The sequence below is a fragment of the Macaca thibetana genome, chromosome 12, assembly GCF_024542745.1.
Source record: "Macaca thibetana thibetana isolate TM-01 chromosome 12, ASM2454274v1, whole genome shotgun sequence".
NCBI lineage: Eukaryota > Metazoa > Chordata > Mammalia > Primates > Cercopithecidae > Macaca > Macaca thibetana.
The window spans coordinates 7,687,690-7,696,323 of record NC_065589.1 but is presented as its reverse complement, the minus strand read 5'-3'; the positions used below and the strand labels follow the sequence as shown (position 1 = coordinate 7,696,323).

Below are 8,634 nucleotides of genomic sequence, written 5' to 3'. Positions count from 1 at the left end.
TCTTTCAGGATGCTTCTCACCACCTGCAGGCTTTGTGGTTCCCCTTCTGCCTGGCTCCACTCTGGAATCTCAGCGGCCTCTGTCTCACCAGGGCTCTCCCTCCCTGGGGCCACGCTCCCGGGCTGGCATGCAGCAGATGTCCAATAAATATTTCTTGAACAAATGCATGTCATTCTGTAGGCTTGTGAATCATGTAAGCAGCATTTTCTCCCTCAACTTAAATCCACTGTATTAGGCTGTTCTTGTGTTGCTATAAAGGAATACCTGAGACTAGGTAATTTATACAGAAAAGAGATTTATTTGGCTCACAGTTCTGTGGGCTGTACAAACATGGCTCCAGCCTCTGCTCAGTTTCTGATGAGGCCTCAGGGAGCTTTTACTCATGGTGGACGGCAAAGTGGGAGCAAGAGAGAGAGGGGGAGGTGCCACATACTTTTAAAGGCCAGATCTCCCAAGTACTCACTCACTCCTGGGGAGGACAGCACCAAGCCATGAGGGGTCTGTCACCATGACCCAAACACCTCCCACCAGGTCCCACCTCCAACATTGGGAGTTATATTTCAACACGAGAGTTCAAAGGAACAAATATCCAAATTTTATCACCAACAGAGGGTATGTATCCAGGCTTGCATTTTGATAACAGGTCCTCTCTCCGCATTCTGAGTCAGAGACAACTAATTTAAAATTCCATTCACCCACATCGACGATTCAGTTTCTATTGTTACGGATTCCATTTGAAAAATATCCTATGCCTTGTGTTCTTCTTCACTCCTTTAGCTGTGTTTTGTACATTTGTATTCTATTTTCCCTGTGACATGGACATTTTGGTCATTGATGATTTCACTTCACCAGAAGAACATTATTCTTTTTATTTCACTGCTGAGAAAAAAAACATTTTTTTTTTTTTTTTGTCCACAGGGAGATATTTTCGTGGTGGGCCACATGCAATTTCTGAGTAGTTATTTCCTAATGTGAAGTGTACTTTATAGGTGGCCAGAACATTATAACTTATTAGAGGACTTATGTAGAGCTCAGGATAGTGTGTATTACTTGGGAGCTATTCTTGCCCGGGCTGCTTTTTCTGGGAGTGTTATATCTATTCTGAGAAGTCCCTGTGATGAATTGGTGGTGCTTGGTGTGATTGAACTGTTGCTGGTGTTAGTAACAGACGCAGCACATTGACCGTCAAACCTACCCCAATCTTTCCCTGCACGTCTGTGTGCATCTTACTTTCCTAGACGACAGAGACACTGAGTACACCCCAACACAGAGGAGCCCGTGCTCACCGAGAGATTTGCCAAGTGGAGTCCTTTCAAGACGTCCGAATTTCACTGTCTTCGACTTATTAATGTAAAACAAAGAATAGTGTATATGTGTGTGTAAATACTAATAGTAACAGCTTCTATTTGTAAACAATGTGCCTTGAGCCCAGCACCCAGCACTACGTTAAGCAGTCTCCATGCCCCACCTCCATTAATCCTGGTGAGCACTGTACCCACTCCAAGGTGAGAACACTGGCACTGAGTGACCCTGCTTTATGTCACCCAGCGGGTGAGTGGTGGGGCTGGCATCCAAAGCTAGGCAGCCTGATTTTAGAACCCACCACACTGTCTTTATACATAGGTGCATTTGCATGTATATATACCCATACAAATCATGCACATATGTATCATCTATACATGCACACACCCAACACGTGCAAACGCTTTCCCCAAGACGCTTGGGGAAAGCCTCTGGCAGAGTATAATTCACAGTTAACTATGGAATCTGGGAAAGGGTAGGACCTTAGGATCGATGCTTACTTTTTACTCTATACATAAATTCTCTAATCATTTTAATACTTTGAAACAAATGTGTTATCTCTGTACTAAAAAAAACCCCAAGTTATTGATTTTGCTGTATGTGTTCCCACTGGAAAGCTTATTGAATAATTGAGTGTTACGAATGAATAGCTCATTTTTTTTTTCTTTTGATCCAGAGGCCTTTAGAAGAGCAAGTAACAAAAATTGGTGGAAGAAAAGCACACATTCAACAGGAAGCAACATCTAGAGACCTTTCTGCCTTCCAGGATGCAAAAAGAAAACAGTTCACAAACAACTTACACCTAAACCAGTAATGTTGACTCCCTGGCTCATACCAGCTGAAGAAGAATTCCAGTTACTGTAGTAAGAATATAAGGTAATATGTTCTCTCCCCCTGCCACCCCCATCTTTGTTTAAACATTCTGACCTCTGTTAATTCCTCTCTAGGATTTGGACTGGTTTGAGGATGTTTGAGGCATGACTGTAGCCAGTACTGCGCATACATATGTGGACATCATAAGACACGTTCTCTGCTTCCTCAGGCGAAATCTGTAATGCTTTGTTTATTCACGTTCTATCCTGCATTTCCACGGCACTTTGTTCTTTGTGATTTTTAGGGTATCTTCCTCCCTCTCTGCTCAGTGAACTGAGCTGCCTGGACAGGCCTTGTGTTTTCTCATTCGATTTTTTGTGTGTGTGTATTTAGCCCTAGTTCCCTCACTAGTATAGTCAAGGAGCTTTTCATGCTTTGAGCCATTTTCAGGAATTATCTACATAGCTTTTGTTCATTTTCTACTGGCTTGTCTTTTTCAATGTTTTTATAGGTATTTTTTTAAAAACACAGTGTGGATGTTATTTGGGATAGCAGTACTAATAGCCGCTAAAACTTATTAAAAGCTACTATGTGCCAGGCAGTCTGCTGAGCACTTTGCATGCTGCCTTTCATTTTCACACTCATTTAGGAAACTGAGTCACAGAGAGGCGAGATAACTTGCCAGAGATTCAGGCACACTCCAGACACATCCCTACACCAATCAGACCTTCTAGCCACCCAGAAACTTTCCTGTGTTCGGAGGCTTCTCTGCTTCCTCCACCTGCCCCTTCGCCTCACTGCCTCCTTTTAAAATCTGCCGCATGCGCGGTGGCTCAAGCCTGTAATCCCAGCACTTTGGGAGGCCGAGACGGGCGGATCACGAGGTCAGGAGATCGAGACCATCCTGGCTAACACGGTGAAACCCCGTCTCTACTAAAAAATACAAAAAACTAGCCGCGGTGGCGGGCGCCTGTAGTCCCAACTACTCGGGAGGCTGAGGCAGGAGAATGGCGTGAACCCGGGAGGCGGAGCTTGCAGTGAGCTGAGATCTGGCCACTGCACTCCAGCCTGGGCGGCAGAGCGAGACTCTGTCTCAAAAAAAAAAAAAAAATAAATAAATAAATAAAAAAAAAAAAAAAAAAAAAAAAAAATCTGCCGCATGTATTTTAGGGATGCTCGTATCCGTTTTCAGGAATTCCATGATCTACACACGGATGACACCAAAATCAGAACAGCAATGTCCACCCTTCTCCCGAGCCCTAGGTCGGTGTCTCTGTCCACCTGTGTCTCCTGAAACTTCAACACAGACTTCAAATCCAGCGGCAGAAAACCAGATTCCTTAGAGAAAGGAAGGTCTACCAGACGGACGGCAGGAGCGGCAGGGCTTGGGGCAGCCGCAGGGGCTTGGGAGTCTGAACGTTCCCGGTTTGAATTCAGACTCTGGCACGCCCCATGCAATCATAACATAATGTTTAACGTCTCAAGCCACCTATAAAATGGGGACAATAACAATATCTGCCTGGGGGTTAATGGGGAGGACTGACTGTGTGTGTCTCGGAGCAATAAATGTTGGCTTCTTCCCCGGCAAAGACCCGCGCTTTCTGCTGGGCTCCGGGTTCCCGGGGTGGGGGTGGGCGAGTCCCGAGGGCCCCAGGCAGTGGCACAGTGTTTAGACCCCAGCCTCTGGAATCGGCCTCGGTTCAGATTCTGGTTCTACCCTTCTCCTGCTGTGGCGAACCAACCCTCCGAGCTCTAAAACACTCGTGTGAAATGGACTAAGGAGAGTAGCCAAATTTTTTTTTTGTTTTTTTAAGGATTAGCTGTGTCGGTCCATAGTCGTGGCTGGCCACATAGTTAAGTGGTACGTTCACTCACTGGGCTTCGACGGAGCGCCTACTACGTGCCAGGCCTGTTTTACGCGCCGGGGGCCCAGAAGCGCCCAGGTCAGACGAAGTGTAAACTATTCCGACCAGAGCCCTTCAATCTGTATTCCGCTTCGCAGGAAGCTTTCCTCCCTTTATGATTTTCAGCGTGACTGCCTTCCCTCTTGTTAGTGTGTAACTTTCGCGCCGGCCCCCGCAGCCTCGCGCCTGCCTTCCCTCCACGGTCCTCCGCCAAGGTGTTGTAAGACGTCTCCGAACCCGGCGCGACCCTCGCCCACGCCCGCTCGCGGAGGGGGGCCGCACCGCCCCAGGGGTCCTCGCTAGGGGTTCCCGGAGAAGGGGTGGGAGATGGGGGTGCGGGGGAGCACAGGAGCGCGAGCCAGCACCCAGACCTGCTCGGTACCGGGGACCCAGACCTGGGGATGCCGGGCGGCCAGGACCCCGCTACCCTGGCCGGCTCCGGGCGGAGTAACAAGAGAAGGCGCCCAGACTGCATCTCCGCCGGGACCCGGAGCCGCGGCACCACCCCCAGCCCGCCCCACGCTCTCCAACCTCAGGCGGCCGCGCCCCGCCCCGCCCCTCTCCCGAAGCCCCGCCCCGGCGCGGGACCACCCCTCCGCGGCCTCCGCTCTGGTCCCGGCCCCGCCCCCCGCGACCCCGCCCCGCCCCCGCCCCCGCCCCGCCCCCGCCCCGCCCCCGCCCCAGCGCGGGACCACCCTCCGCCCGGCGAGGCGGGGGCCCAGCGCGCCCGGCACTCTCGGCGGTCCGGGCCCCTCGCCACCACCGCCGCCGCCGCCGCCGTGAGTCCCGCGGAGCCGCGCGCGCCCCCGGCTGGGCCGAGCCGCCGGCCGACCAGCGGAGCCGCAGGAGCCCGCGGGGACGCCATGCGAGCCAGGTAGGCAGGCGGCTGCGGGGAGCGCCTCGGGCGGCAGGGCCCTGGAGGCCGGCGGGGGCGCGGGGTCGTCCTCGGGGCTTTGCACTCCCTCGCGGGCGCCGATCGTGCCACCGCCGCCTGAGTTCGGGGCTGCGCGGGTGCCTGGGCGCGGGGCGGCTTCGGGGAAGCCTCGCGCGCCCCTCGCCGCTCCCCCGGGCGCTCGGGTCGCCCCGCTGCTGGCGGGCAGGGACCCGGCTCGGGGTTCCGGGGGCCGAGCAGCTCTCGGAGCCCCCCGCATGCGCTCGGGCCGACCCCCCCACCCCGGCTCTGGCCACTTCCCGGCGGGCGGCCCTGCAGGGTGGCCTCCCTGGGCAACCGGACGCGTCCTCGGGCGCGAATCGGGGGGCGCGCTCTGCTCGTGGGGGCCGTGGGGTTACGGGAGGGCGTGGAGGGGTCGGGGCGCCCCCCTCGCGCGGCGCTGGGGAGGAGGGAAGGACGTGCGGTCTCCAGTTAAACTTGTTGGTGACAATGCATATTTCAACTTCTTCGGAGATCCCTCCTGTGAGGATGAAATTGAAAACTCCGGTTTCTGGCTTGGCGATCGGGTGACCGGGCAGCCGCGAGGTGACAGCGCCGGCGGCCCGCGGGCGGGGACCGGCTGGGATAGAGGCGCGTTGTTCTCTGAGCGATGTTTACCGAGAAGCCCGCTCCGCGGCACGGGCGGGTGTCTGTTGGGACCCCAACCCTGGGTCCCGCGGCTCCTAGCCCGGGGCCTGCGGTGTAGACGGGGTTGGGGGACAGGCCCAGCTGGCCCTGACCGGGTGTCGGGCACCCAGATATGCCACGCGGAAGGAGCCGCGGGAGAGCCGCCGGGCTCAGCGAGCAGAGGGTCGTGGAACCTGATGGATCAATGAAATCTGAAAAAGAACACTGTGCGAGATTGCATTCTTGCTTATTCTTTTCAAGTTAATAGGCAGATTGGAACTATAGAATTTATCCGGGATAATAATAAAGTTCGCATAACTTTTGTTCTGATTACAGAAACAATGTATGCTCAGGGCAGAAAGCTGGAGATAAAGAGAAATATAAACAGCAAACAGGAAGCCATCCCCAATCCCACAGTTTCTACCAGCGTTGTCACAGCCTGGCAGAGTTGAACATTAAGTTAGAACTGGAGCCATTCTTGCCTAAACCAGAGAATCCCTGAATGCAGCTTCCCCTTCTCACCCTTGTGATCGTCTCTGAGCTCCAAAGTTTGCGTTTTTTCCTTGCTCCCTACTCGGGCAGAGCCTCTGCTGGCCACGAGTCCCCTTCCCTGTGGGCTGGGGCTTTCCTTGAGATCCATGGCCCAGATGGAATGATGGGAGAGGCCTGAATCCTCACCGCCCTCTGTGGTTTTGGTTCCTTGCCTTGTAAAAATGAAGGTAATGATTCTCAATCTGCTTCTCAGGCTACCATAAAAATTAATGGGTGGTTTGCAGAGCGTTTTGACATCCCTGGATGGACAGCGGCTGTACTTTAAGGTGCTGGGGAACATTTTGCTGTTCCTCATTGCAGTGGTCATCCAGTGTAATATAGGCTGCTTCTCACCTGGCCGCCCTGCCCAAGAAACAGACTCCAGGAATGTCCAGTGGAGCCCTGAGGACAATATTCCTGGTTCCCTGCTCAGTGCCCTCGGGACTCGGCCAAATCCCTCTAAGTGGGAAGCTTGGGAGGAGGCAGCACTGTCAAATCCCTCTCCCCGACCTCTGCTTTCTGCTTGTAGGCAGATTTCTTAAAGTAAGGGGGCAGTGATATTTAGGCAGGACCCCAGATTGCCCACTGCCTGATGTTTGTGGGTCTGTGGAATGCCCGGGCCGTGCTTATCCAAAAGAACAGTTAGTTCTGGGAGGACGCGTGAACTGAACAAACCTGGCTTCCTAGGGATTTGTATGGCTCACTTGTTTACTAAATGAACAATGACCGGCTGCGGAGAAGCCCAGGACACTTCTGTGAGCTTTATTATTTTTTTTCCTGTTGTCCCAAGACTACATTTTAGTGATCTTATAAAACAATAAATAAGAAGCCATGCCATTTGTTAATTCTGGGTACCAAAGGCCCAGGTGGGGAGAGGTACTTCACAGCATGCCTTTTGTCCCCAGGCACCCATGCCACCCCGCCAACCACAAAGTAATCAGGGTAGAAGATCCTCTTTCTGTAACAGTTTGTCATTTGATAGTTTCATTTTTTAAATTGTGGTTTCCACCAGCACGTGGATCTGATCAGGGTCTGTCTAGTTGCAGATGACAGCTCAGCCGGGGGTTTTGGAAAGACCCAGAAAGTGGGCTGAGAAAATTGCTGATAAAGTATCCTTCACTGCGTGCCTTGTCTGTGAATGTATTGTGCTCTTACTTTTCTCAGTGGAGGGAGGACCTTCCTGGATTTTCTTCATTGCTCTTGTTTGCTAATCCGGCAGCCTGGAATTATTTCCCTCTGGGCTGCTTGAATAGACTTTCTTCTTATTCTAATGCTGGGTTCTGGTCTGATCATAAGATATGCGAATGGTGAATGTGGTTTACGCCCTTGAGTCCTGGGAGGTGTTCCTGGTTTTAAATCCTGGGATCCTGGCCAGTTAAGAGCCCTTGGCTCCCCTGAGATTGCGTGGGAGGTGTGTGTGCTTTCTCTTCCTGGGGAGCTTCTTACAGAACCCTTGACCCAAACGAGGTTAAGAGCTCCAGAGTGCGGCCCTGCAGACCTCGTCCCTGGCCCCTGGCTCCGGGCAGACCTCCCCGTTCCTTGTTTCAGGTACCAGCCTTGTTTTGACCGAGTAGGAACTGCTGTTTACAATTGGCCAGCCATGTGGATTTCCCTTAGCTTTATTGTTTTCAAATTCCACACCTAAATGGGGCTGTGTTGTGATTTTTCTTCTGAAAGTTGGAGTCAGGCCCCTGGGACATTTCCCAAGGCCCTGGGGGTGGACATCAGGTCTTTGTTGCGAGGTCGCCGCCTGACAACCAGGAATCCGAAAAGGTCACCGAACACTAAATAGAGTTCTCAGAGCACTCTCAGTGCGCGGCTCAGCTTTGCTCCTGGCCGGGAGTGAGCCTCAGGCCAAGCAGCGTTTACACTTAGCTTCTGGGGAGCCGGGCTAGGTCTCTGGTCTCCCCAGCTATTTGCACAAAAGAAGCCTCACATTCTGCCACCACCCTGTGGAGCAGTGACAGAAAAACAATTCATTTAGCCCCCAAACGCCCGGGGAACAGTCCAGCTACTTGATTCAGTATCCTCCAGGAAGCCGAAACCAGCTCCTCGGTGGGCCCTCAGGGCATCCGTGTGTTACATAACCCAGCACCTGATGCCACCGTGACCTCGCTAAAGGGAAAAAGTCTCAATAATCAGTCTTCAGATGGCGAGGGAGTGCAGAATTCGCTTTAGAAAGAAAGGCTGTGTGCGGTGTTTAAGAAGGGTGAAATCCCATTAGAACATCACAGCCTCCCATCTTCCAGGTGAACAGTGCCTCCTGAAGTCGTCAGGAAGCATGTGAATTTGAGGAGGTAGAATTGCTGTATGGAATTCCTCTAATTTAAGGTTCGGGGTATTTTGAGGGATGGAAATAGGTACCCCTTGTTGAGGGCTTACCATATGCTAGGCCACATGTGTGCCCTTTTGAATCCTCACGAAAGCTACCAGAGGTTTCATTTTACAGGGAAGCTACGAGAATTTAAGAAACTCCTCCAACCTTAGACTTTAATGAGTGCTTGACTTGGGATTTGAATCTGGATC

The 8,634-nt window shown here is 52.5% G+C and overlaps 1 protein-coding gene across 1 annotated transcript in view; it reads left to right on the top strand.

The window, feature by feature from the left end:
• Positions 1 to 4,695: 4,695 nt before the first annotated feature.
• SH3BP4 (SH3 domain binding protein 4) overlaps positions 4,696 to 8,634 on the top strand; it is a 101,518-nt gene continuing 97,579 nt past the window's right edge. Inside the window, exon 1 of the mRNA XM_050752931.1 lies at positions 4,696 to 4,893. The gene's annotated coding sequence lies outside the window, so the exon portion shown is untranslated. The remainder of the gene's footprint in view (positions 4,894 to 8,634) is intronic.